Source organism: Lissotriton helveticus, chromosome 4_1, assembly GCF_964261635.1.
Source record: "Lissotriton helveticus chromosome 4_1, aLisHel1.1, whole genome shotgun sequence".
In the NCBI taxonomy this organism is placed as follows: domain Eukaryota; kingdom Metazoa; phylum Chordata; class Amphibia; order Caudata; family Salamandridae; genus Lissotriton; species Lissotriton helveticus.
This window is the reverse complement of record NC_136063.1, coordinates 1,633,937,010-1,633,949,120: the sequence shown is the minus strand read 5'-3', so window position 1 is coordinate 1,633,949,120 and position 12,111 is coordinate 1,633,937,010. Positions and strand designations below refer to the sequence as shown.

Below are 12,111 nucleotides of genomic sequence, written 5' to 3'. Positions count from 1 at the left end.
TTCTGGCTCCTTCCTCACCTATGACATTTCTGTATTTGTTGTGTGTTTACCTGCGACATCTCTAAACCATTTGCAACTGTAAACTTTAGCATATTTTCTTTAAAGTATAAGGCTCTCGAGCGAGCCATAAAGTAACATAAGCTGTTCTTGAGTTGTATATTGTGTTTGTAGCAATAGGTAAAGTGCCCAAAATAAACTGTGTACTAGTGTATCCCCTGTGCCTTCTTTAAGAAGCTGCAGGGAAAGACACCTTTGTGACTCCTGTCAGTCAGTGCAGCTCCCTGCAAAGCACCTATAAACAAAGTCTGACTCCCTAGTTTAAGTCTCTCTTGCTGACGCACCCATAATGTGTTCTTCATAGTGGGTCCTTCACAGAAATCCCCCCCCTCTAAGTCCACCGCCAAAGCAAGAGCGCTTTAGTAACATCCGTGCAGCAATGCGATGCAAGAACTTCTTAATGACTCTAAGAGTATGTAAGACCAGCTCTCTGGGGATAAATAAGGCATCAGCTTTCAGACTCCAGCTAAGAAACTGAGCTGTTCCCCAGCAGTCTTGAGGCAAAACCTAATTGCTAATAATGTTTCTCTGTCTAGAGGCTACAAAGGCCTAAACGTTTGTCTTATAGCAGCGACAGGAATAAATTGCACTGGTACTGCTGCAACAAACACACACAGTTAGGTGAGCACACTCTAACCAAAGTTGTCCACTGCCTTATTCTCACAACTGGGTCTATTTATGGTTCCAAAACAAACGTATCATCAAACTTCCTCTTCCGGTGCAGTAAAAGGCATTTCTATAAAAACTATCTTTCACTAGCACAGACTTTGTACCACATGTAAGTAGCTCATTCTGCTGTTATTGCCTTGCATTCTAGAACTTGCTTTTTAATTTTCAACTATAGATGCAGGAGTACAAGATTCAAATGAGGGGACTACGTCACTTCACTGATGCCAAAGAAGATTAGCACTTCTGTGATGTCACTTTCCGTGATGTCACTTCTGGTGATGTCACATGCAAAATAGAGGGTCGTCAAAATTTTCCTTCGCCCGGTGCCATAACAGTGCTACTAGGTCCGGCCCGGAGACCTCCAGTTAGAGGAACTGCAGGAAGCTATCGGAATTGTATCAGGCATTCGCTGGTCTTTTGCTGCCCCGTTTGCTGGAGACCCTACAAGAATCCAGATATACTGGTTCCCTACCGCGATTTATGCGGATGGTCCAAATTGGTATGCCCCCAAAACTCAGTACGGATCCAGTGCAACCAGGTTCCTACTGTTCCTTGTCCATGCTCGGAGTTGATATTAAAGTCCTGGCCAAGACCATGGCATGCGTCGGGGACGTGTGGTGACCCACCTCATTCACGAAGACCAATGTGGCTTTAAGGAGAAGCAGAAGAATTTACGGATGCTCGCCCATGTGAACTACTTTGTGACGACCTCGGGCCTGAGCAGCGGCAGTGGTACGGGATATGGAAAAGACCTTTGACACCCTTGGTTGAGACTACCTCTGGAAGATGTTACGGAGGACGAGTCTAGGCCTGGTATTCATTTAATGGATCCGACTACTTTACAACCAAACAGTGGCATGTATCCGCAATGGGACTGTATTCTCTGACTTTATACCCATAGAGAGAGGTATGGGGCAGGGTTGTCCATTGTCATCGCTTTGCCTTGCCTAGGCAATAGACCCCTCACGATATGGCTACGACATATTAAGTCCTGGTGGGGTATCACAGTCAACGGTCGGTCGTGCCATCATTGGAGATGGTGACAGCCTATGGAGAGGCCTCTGGCCTATGTGTTAACTGCCAGGAGTAGACTTTTTCCTAATGGCGGGCCTGGCTGGAGTGGATACAGCTGCCCTCCCTGTGACGGAGCTCAGCTGAGAGTGAGGACATTTAAGCTTCCTGGGCATACAAGTGGCCCACACTGCTGAAGATAACTATAACCTAAACATGGGGGTGTTCATCACTTGTCTAGAGGCTTCGATCTGCTCTGGAATCACCTTCCCCTTTATATCATGGGTAGAGTGGGGTTGAGCAGGATGGTTTTACTCTCATGCTGGCCTTATGTATTGCAGAACTCCCTCTGCCAAAAGCTACCTTTGAAAGGCTGAACAGCCAAATGGTCTCCCTGGTATGGGCCGGCAGGCGGAACAGGGTTAAGTTGAAGGTGCTGAAGCTGGATGTGGAACTCGGGTGGGCCCAGGTCTACCAGACCTGTGCCTATAATACTTTTCAGGACTACTGCAAAACACTGTGCAGTGGTACTCCGAGGGTAAAAAGGCCTTATTGGCTGGGTGGGCTGAATGGGTGGATCGGACGGGGATCTGCCGGGGTAACTGATGAGGGGGATCGAGGGTGCCAGCCAACTGCCTGTATACCATCCGTCAGTTCAGGGAGCAGGCAGTCACTCTGATGCTTCACAGGGCCCCATACACTAGACTGTACCCCAGCAGTGGCTTCCCTGTTTTTGGCATATACAATCAGTGATGGAGCCAACTAACGCAGTGGTACGATGGCTATGTTCCACGGCTGGAGAACTATATCTCATTGGTATAATCCTCACGTTGGAGGAATCCTGGGATTACTTTCAGCTACACCCTGGGCAATTCCTACAACATGCCAAGATATTGCATATGGCCCGCAAAGTCTATGCTGGCTTCCCGGCCCAACCAGAGGAGTTGCCGACATTACAGTTAATACTAGACCTGGACTGCACTTGAGTGATGCTCTCCCGCATATGCAAAGCCCTGAACGTTGACCGTAGGGTGCACCTAACAGGGATTTGCGAAAGGTGGTCAGCTGACCTGCATGTGGCACTCACAGACGGTGAGTGGCAACGTACGTTCACTCAGGTCTGCAAGGTTGCAGCAACACCAGCTTCAAGCTCCCGCAGTTCCACTACCTGCACTGCACCTACTCGACACCTTCATGACTCCATAGATGTAATGTAAAGTGATCTCCCACCTGCCCTCGCTGCAGAGTGGAGCCAACAACGTTCCTACATATGAGTTAGGACTGCGCTAAACTGCACCCTGTTTGGAACAGGATACTGCAAGAGCTGCAGGGGTCACAAGAGTCCAAATTGAGTCCTCGGTCAAACACTGCCTGTTGGGAGCATTGCCAATCCCAAAATACAGAGAACACAAATTTGTGCTGTTGGGACTGGTGCGAGCGAAGCGTAGTGATCCACTGGACTTGTGCGAGCCTCCCCCCCCCCCCCCTTCACACTAGAAAAACCCCAAATGGGGGGCGGACTTGTGTAAATGGGGTCTTGTGGAGGAGCAATGGCTAAGGCTGGTTCACACCTACGAAACGCAGAGAGGGATCTGGAGCTGTGGGGTGCCGTGTTGGAAGACATCGCGGGAGAGGAATCACAGCTCACCACTCCCTCTGGGGCCTCACCGGTCGCAGATTCAGCTGTGTCCCCGGAGACCATGATTGCTGGTTCCCAGGGCTTCTAAATGGCGGGTGCGACTGTTTATGTGTAAGGGTAGGCGCGCGAGTTGGTGCATACATGAGGGAATGAATGGGAGTGGGGGTGAGTATATTCCCACACCTGCTGCCGTTTCCAAGAACAAGAGGGGGCAAGAGGATCTCATGGGGTTGGGCTAGGAATGTCTTTGGACCATGTGATTTCTGCGACTCGGTCCCCCCCTCTCTTGGCTGGCTTTGCCTGGGAAGACTGGGGACTTGAGGCCGCTGTAGCTGAAGCCTTGAGAGCCACACTGTGGTGTTGGAACAAAGGAAGAGGGTGTTCAATTTAGCCTTGTCATGGGATAGGTGAGTTCAGCTGCAGCTGGTGCCTACAGCAGGACAGAGATGGTGCAAGCCAGTCACTCAGTGGAAATCGGTGCACATACCATAGGGACCACCTGCACTGAAGATATAGAGGTACATCATGATTCCCAAACTGAACTGCTGCCCCAGAGTAGAGTTAGGAGGTAGAAGGCGGCAGTTTTCCACTATGCCAAATTGGTAGTTGTCACTGATCCAGAGGACTAGTGGGTAAGCGGAACAGGGAAGGAAGGTGATAGGGTGGCCTTGGGGGGATGTCTCTGTTTCCCCATCATGGCTTTCTTCCATCAAGTAACATTGAGGCTGGACCTGAATGGGTAGCATTTGACCGTTGATGGACTGCAGGTTGGTGTCAACCCCTACTAAAGAGGAATACTGTTGAGCAGGGGAGAAGACTGCATAAGACTTCACTATGATCCACACGTACAAGCCAATTGTGGCCCTTCGCTGGACTCTTAAAACATGCTGCTAATTGACATCTGGTGGGCCTCGGGAAGGGTTTATGGACTCTGAAATAGGTTATAAGTAGGCCCAGGGACAGGTAGCTCGGAGGTGTTCGCTGCTGACTACTTGTGCTGCCCTAGGAGCTGGGTTGGACAGGTCAGCCCAGCGGGATGACTGACCGGAGATATTTGGGTTGACCCGCCACTAGTTATCCACCTTGTATCAGACGCTGGAAGCCGCCCACTGCTTTCTCCTGCATATTGGGATATACTTCGGAATGGCGAAAGACAAGGATCTTCCCAAACAAGGGAAAATTGACAAATTCACTGCAATTGGCGCAGAGGCCCCTACCCGGATAAACACATGAAAATGCAAATAATGTGTTGGAACCAATATATACTAAACAATAAGTCGAAAGAAAACTTAAATTATTCCTTTCAGCGAGATTCACTCTCCGGATTAATCATATACAAATTAATATCATTGACAAACAGCGGTTCAAGCAAAGTATTTTATGTGTCTATATGCAATAAAGTGAAACAAAACTTTAGTATTTAACTATATATGTATGTATATATATATATATATATATATATATATATATATATATATATATATATATATACACATACATAAATAAACCATTATATACAGTACATAATTTTTAAACAAAAATTTAAATCAAAGAAAATATGAATATATCCTCTATTCCCTACTACCCCATTGGTAAATCTGTATGCTCTCACTTTTTAACAAGGGCATTCCATTTATCAGACATTGCCCTAAATTAAGTACTATGAGGAAAACACTCCGCCCTCTAAACATTTTTTCTAATACTTTTTTAAATATATTTTTGCAAACAATTTCAATTTAGTATGGGGTTCTTCAATTCATAAAGTCGACGCGTTTCATCCCGACTTGTTTTGGGCCTCATCAGGACTAGGGTGCATAAGGATATCTTGCAGTAAGGACACCAATCTTTTTGAATAATCCCGGCTTTTTTTATCATCTGGAATAAATATCCGTCCAGCTTAAATGGGTATAACTCGATGGTTCGGCAAACAATGGTGGCAGTACACCTTAAATCAATTTCCTCGCGTCACGTAGTAGGAGTCGAAAGAATCTCCTTCATTAATTTGATACTTTCAGCGCTCTACGCGCGCGATGTCAGCCAACTCTCGTCTCAATTTCGGGTCCGTAGTACAAGTCCGGATAAACAGCAGTGAGAGGACACCCTCACATACATACATCATCCTTGAGGTAATGCAAACCTCCCGGCAGGTCCTGGAACTTAAGAGAAGTGGGAGCTGATGTGGCATTCCTACGACAAGATTTCTGCATAAAGACAAGATGAGTGATGGAAGCGGAGGCTTACATTTTTACACTGGAGAATACAGTGAAAGATCTTGACTGTGTGGCGGGGAAGTTGCAAAGCTACACAGCAGAGATGGTGGCCAGGGTGGACGATGCAGAGGGTGTCTCAAGGAGAAACACCAGATTGTTGGGGTCCTGGAGGGGGAGGAAGGACTCCGCCAGCGCTGTTTTTGGAGAAGTGTTTTGATCCTACCTCACGGGTGAGCAAGATTCCCTCACGCTTTCCGATCGAAGGAGTACACTAAGCGCTCACGCAAAGATCTTCACCATGCGCCCCACCCGAGCCAATGTTCATGCGCTTCTGTGCCTTTGAACTGTCAGGGATTTTGGGAGAAGTCAAACTCTGCTCCCAAAACGATCATGTCTCCCAGGACTACACACAGAAGCGCTGAGCCATGGATAGATGTTGGTGCACTCTGCCAAATTAAAACTAATTTACCAGGGGAAGAAAATATTTTTCGAATATCTGTAACATGATTGGGAGGGAGTGGAGGAATGCGTCCCACTGATCGACAATGCTCAGGAGTAGGAAAGGAGAGCGAAAAGTCGAGGAGACACCGGGATGGTCAGAGGTGTGGTCTAGATCTTATAGACACGTTGGTACCAGGAGAGCGCCCTCGGTGATGGTGCAAGTCGAGCAGGACCAGGCTAGATGGACACAGACAGTGGCAGTGTTCTGACTGCCCTCTCAGGATAGTAACAGGCGATGATGCTGCTGAATCTTCACGCCTTTATGAGGGTGCCTAATCCTGACAGACAGGACGTACTCAAGCCAAATCTAATAGGAGGTTACTTAAAAGGGAGGGCCCTAACATTTAGGGCGACAAATATTTCTAGTTTGCTAGTGTGGGGTTGTTGGGGAGTTTATCAGTTGTGAAACTTTTGATTAAGCTTTAAGTTGGAGGAATTTTCAGGCATGTTATGTCAAATATTGAGAATAATATTTGCCACTAATGAGAGTTACATAGGAATATTACACAATGAAGACAGAAAACGTTACCGGGCCCTTGGACAATATTAAATGAGGTGAGGTTACGTCATAAACCAAGTGCCATACTCCAGAGGCGCTGCTGCTGCAAAAGAAGCACCTGATGGGAACTACATGTGGGCCCTCAGGATGGTACGGCTACACTAGGGCATACCATGCCAAGTTTCCTAGAGGCTAGAGCGACCTCTGACCCTGCTCGTAGACAGGTCGCTCCCCACGCCACCACACGGCTACCAGCTGCTCCATTTCCTGATTCTGCTGCCTGCCTTCTCTCTCAGTTTCCCTGATTCTGCTGCCCTCTCTCGACGTTTTCCCGCCTCACCACTCCTCCCGCCGCTGCGTCCCTGAGGCCCCGCCCCCCTGCCTCCCCATTGGCCACCCCGCTCCCACCTCCCAGCTGCTCTTCCCTCCCTCTCCCCCTCTTATGGAGGCCGCGCAGCCGAAGGCGTGCCCAAGACAAGCCGTCAGCGCCCGTCCGCGCCTGGACCACGCCCAGCGCCAGAATCCCTGGCCCCGCGAACGCCACACCAGACTCCGCTACGACACCAGCACCCTCCACGCACTCAACGCCGGCCGAAACCACACCTGCTTCCAGGCCGCCCGGAAACGGACTCACGGACCTTTCTCCTGCCACACCTGCAGCTTCACCGGTGACAGAGCCACCAAACCTCCAAGGACCGGACCTAACCACCTCCGCTGCATACTCCTCAACACCCGCTCCGCATGCAAACACGCCGTCAAGCTCTGGGATCTGCGCGACACCTCTGCCCCAGACGAGGCCTTCCTGACCGAGACCTGGTGGAACGACTCCTCGGCACCCGACATCGCCATAGCCATACCGGACGGCTACAAGATCACCCGCATGGATCGCGCCAACGGAATCGGAGGAGGAATTGCCATCATCCACAAATCTACCCTCAAGGTCGCCACCCACGCAGACGACACCCTCAACACCGCCGAACACCTGCACTTCCGGATCCACACCGACCCCAACACCACCCTCAGAGGAACTCTCATCTACAGACCCCCCAGGCCACGAGCTCAGTTCAGCGACTCCATCGCCGACCTCGCCAGCACCCAAGCACTCGCCTCCAAGGACTACATCCTCCTCGGGGACCTGAACTTCCACCTCGAGAACATCAACGACGCCAACTCCGCCACCCTGATCGACAACCTCGCAAACCTCGGCCTCAGACAACTTGTCACCACACCCACCCACGCCGCCAGCCACACGCTGGACGCAGTCTTCTCCACAGGCACCCACGTCGCCTTCAACCACACCACCGAACTCCACTGGACCGACCACCGCTGCATCTATTACACCTTCAAGAAACCAACCACGCACCACCGCACCCAACAGCTACCTTGCCGCTGCTGGAGCAAAGTCACCGAAGACCAGCTGGTCACCACCCTCGCCCAGAACCCACCCACCGACCCCACCAACCCAGAAAACGCAGCCCGCAACCTCAGACAGTGGATCGACAACTGAGCCAACACCCTCGCCCCGCTGAAGAAACCCTCCAACAACCACGCCAGAAAGAGAGCCACCTGGTTCACCGACGAGCTCCAGACCTCCAAACACGCATGCCGGAAACTGGAGAAGATATGGCTCCACGAACGCACACCGGACAACCACGCAGCCCACAAGGACGCCACCCGCAGACATCACCACCTCATCAGACTAGCCAAGAGATCCTCCTTCAAAGACCGCCTGGATAACAACTCACACGACAGCAAAGAGCTCTTCAGCATCGTAAAGGAACTCCCCAACCCCAGCGCCAACGACATACCGCCCTCACAAGAACTGTGTGACTCACTAGCTATCTTCTTCCACCGCAAGATCGCGGACATCCATGACAGCTTCAACACCACGAAAGCCCCAACTACGCCAGACCCCACCTCCCCGATGAACACCACCTGCGCCAACCACCTGACCTCCTGGTCCAACGTCAACGAGACACGCAAGGTCATGAACACCATCCACTCAGGATCTCAGTCAGACCCGTGCCCACACCACGAATTCAACAAAGCAGACACTGCCATCACACCCCAACTACGGAAGGTCATCAACAGCCAACAGCGACATTCACGGAAAGCTGGAAGCACGCCGAAATAAACGGCCTCCTCAAGAAGCCCAAGACGGACCCCCAAGGACCTCAAGAACTTCCGGCCCATCTCCCTGCTCCCATTCCCGGCGAAGGTCATCGAGAAAAATCGGCAACATACAACTGGCCCGCCACCTAAAAGGCAACAACATCTTGGACCCGTCCCAGTCCGGGTTCAGACGAAAGCACAGCACCAAGACAGCACTCATCGCCGTCACTGACGACATCAGGCGCCAACTCAACAACGGCGAAACCTCAGCCCTCATCCTCCTGTCAGCCGCCTACGACACTGTCTGCCATCGCACTCCAAAGACACGCCTCCTAGAAGCTGGAATCCAAGAGAAGGCCCTTGACTGGACCACGTCCTTCCTCTCCGGCAGAACCCAGAGCGTCCGCCTCCCGCCATTCCGATCCGAAGCCACCGACATCACCTGCGGCGTCCCCCAGGGCTCATCCCTCAGCCCGACGCTGTTCAACGTCTACATGGCCCCCCTCGCACAAGTGGCCCGCCAACACGACCTCAACATCATCTCATATGCCGACGACCCCAGCTCATCCTCTCCCTCACCAAGGACCCGCACACTGCCAAAACCAAACTCCACGAGGGAATGAAGGCCGTCGCCAACTGGATGAGGAACAGCCGCCTGAAGCTAAACTCGGACAAGACGGAGGTACTCATCCTCGGACCCACTCCCTCAGCCTGGGACGACTCCTGGTGGCCGACCACACTGGGGACAGCACCAACACCCAGCGACCATGCACGCAACCTAGGATTCATCCTCGACTCCTCCCTCTCCATGTCTAAACAGGTCAACGCCGTCTCCTCCTCCTGCTACAACACCCTCCGCATGCTTCGCAGGATCTACAAGTGGATCCTGACCGAAACAAGAAGAACGGTGACACAGGCCCTCGTCAGCAGCAGACTGACTACGACAACGCACTCTACGCAGGAATCCCAGCCAAACACCTATGACTACTACAACGCATCCAAAACTCCTCCGCCCGACTGATCGTCAACGCCCCCCACCGCAGCTAAATCACCCCCCACCTGAGAGCTCTACACTGGTTCCCCTTCGACAAGAGGATCACCTTCAAGCTCCTCACCCATGCACACAAAGCACTCCACAACGCCGGACCAGCCTACCTGAACAACAGACTCAGCTTCCACACCTCCACCCGCCAGCTCCACTCCGCCAGCCTCGCCCTCGCCGCTGTGCCCCGCATCCAACGAACGACCTCCGGTGGCCGATCCTTCTCCTACCTCGCCGCCAAGACCTGGAACACCCTCCCTACCCACCTACGGCAGACCCAAGACCTACTCTCCTTCAGAAGACTCCTCAAGACCTGGCTCTTCGAACAGTAGCAGCACCCTTCCTCCCCAGTGCTTTGAGACCCTCACAGGTAAGTAGCGCGCTTTGGGATGGGTACGTTTGTAGTAATAGAAGGAATGCGGGAGGGTAGCCCATGGGCAATATGCAGTGTCTGCGGAGTGCCTTACCTAGTCAGCAGTTCTTTACAAGCTATTACCACACTAATGTTGGAAGTTCCATCAGGAGTACTAGTAGTTGAGGGCAATTTAAATCCAATAAGACAGATATGAATGTAGAATCCCCTGCCTTAGAGGTCAGACCACAGACTTTGGATAAATGGACACCTCTCTGGGGTTATCAGATGCTGGCAGGTATGGCACCCAAATGAGAGGCAGTGCATGCATTATTCTCCCCCACTTAGGTGCTATTCCAGTTGAAATACATATTTTGTCCCAAGGACGAACTTGGCCACTACTGATGAAGTTAACCTATGTCCTTGCACCGGTCGAGGTGCGACTGATCCTGCCATGTTGAGGACTGAGAATATCTGGCAACTTAATGAGTGGTGGCTTAGACACAAGGGTTTGTGATACTCCCTTAGGACTAGGACTGCTGACCACTTCGATCTGAATGTCCCCTCAGTGAGGTGAGCGCTCCTGTTAATGTTAGGAAGGCCTTTAAAACAGCTATTTGGGGGCACACCTTTTCACAAATTAAGTATAGGGAATGCAGCAGAGAGAAGGAGATTGTGGAACTTGAGCTTGCAATTCAGTAGCTGGAATTGGGAGCTCCGAATGAGCTAACAATAAAAGAGAGTTACATTAAAGATTACGCTTATGGATACAGCCAGACAATGTCCAGATATAAAGAGTAGGAATTTGAAAATAAAGCAAGCAAAGTTTTTTACTGGTAATCACAGAGGGAGAGGTGGCTAGGGTAGTTCCAGCGATTCACAATTTAGCAAGCCGACGGATTACTGTCGCAGTTGAAATAGAGTTAATCTTTGCAAATTATCATAGGAGAATTATACAGTGTCAGGCCTCCACCAGCAAGGGAAAATTTGCACCCCATCGCAAATGGCCTGAATATGCGAACACTTTCACAGAAAGAACATGAGAACTAGATTTACAGATTACAAAAGAAGAGATACAGACAGCTATAGTTCATATGCTTGCAGGTGAGGTGCCTGCACTCAATGGCATTCCTATCAAATGTTTAAAGAAATTCTCTACACACTTGCTGAAGAGCTATTCGCGTTAGTGGGAATCGGGGCCTACCTCCAGACAGATATCAGAAAGGTCACGATTGTTAGTCCTTCAACCCGGAAAGCCATCAGACAACTGTATTACCTAATGTACAAGTTAAGCTCCACACCAAATTACTGGCTTCAAGACTGAATAGAGGGAGACAAACTCTTGTGCATAAAGACCAGAATGGCTTCATACCTGGTAGAAGTACAAGGCAGTCTTCTGTGGCACTTGCAAGCTGCAATGGCTAGAGTCTCTGACTTGCAAGGCACAGCAGCAATTCTTTCTATTGATTACAGGAAGGCTTTTGATTTATTTTTTTTAAATATATCCTTTATTGGGTTCACAGGATAAAAGAAAACATGAATTGCACATTATACAGTATCATGCAGCTCGAGAACGTATACGTTGGTCTTGGAGCAAAGCACATAATACACTGTTACATCACATTGAATACAATGGTGGAATTATAGCTCAATCATGTCAGCCTCATTAGCATTATGTAAAGGAAAAGCAATAATAGAAAGGATGGGGTGTGTGTGGGGTTGCCAAACTTGTAGGTGCGTGGTGCGTGGTGCGGTGGATGCATATCGATGCAATTGGGGGCTCAGAGGTGACATCGTAGCTGGCCCATGGTTGCTCTACCAGCTCGGAGAGGGCAGCGCGTCATCAGCGGTGGGTGTATGCCGCGGGTGGGGTGGGGGGGGGGCGTCTTGCTGGTCAGGTAGGACCACCATCAGCAGTGCCTGGTGGTGCGTGTCCGTCTCCGTGCTCTCTGCTTGGGGAGGTGTCGCCTGTGGGGGCTCCCGGCATCTGGCATTCTCTATGGAAGGAGTTTAGCATCT

At 50.6% G+C, this 12,111-nt stretch overlaps 1 protein-coding gene across 2 annotated transcripts in view; it reads right to left on the bottom strand.

Moving 5' to 3' along the window:
* TRANK1 (tetratricopeptide repeat and ankyrin repeat containing 1) overlaps window positions 1-12,111 on the bottom strand; it is a 1,265,441-nt gene that overhangs the window by 1,119,407 nt on the left and 133,923 nt on the right. The gene's annotated exons all lie outside the window — the stretch shown is intronic.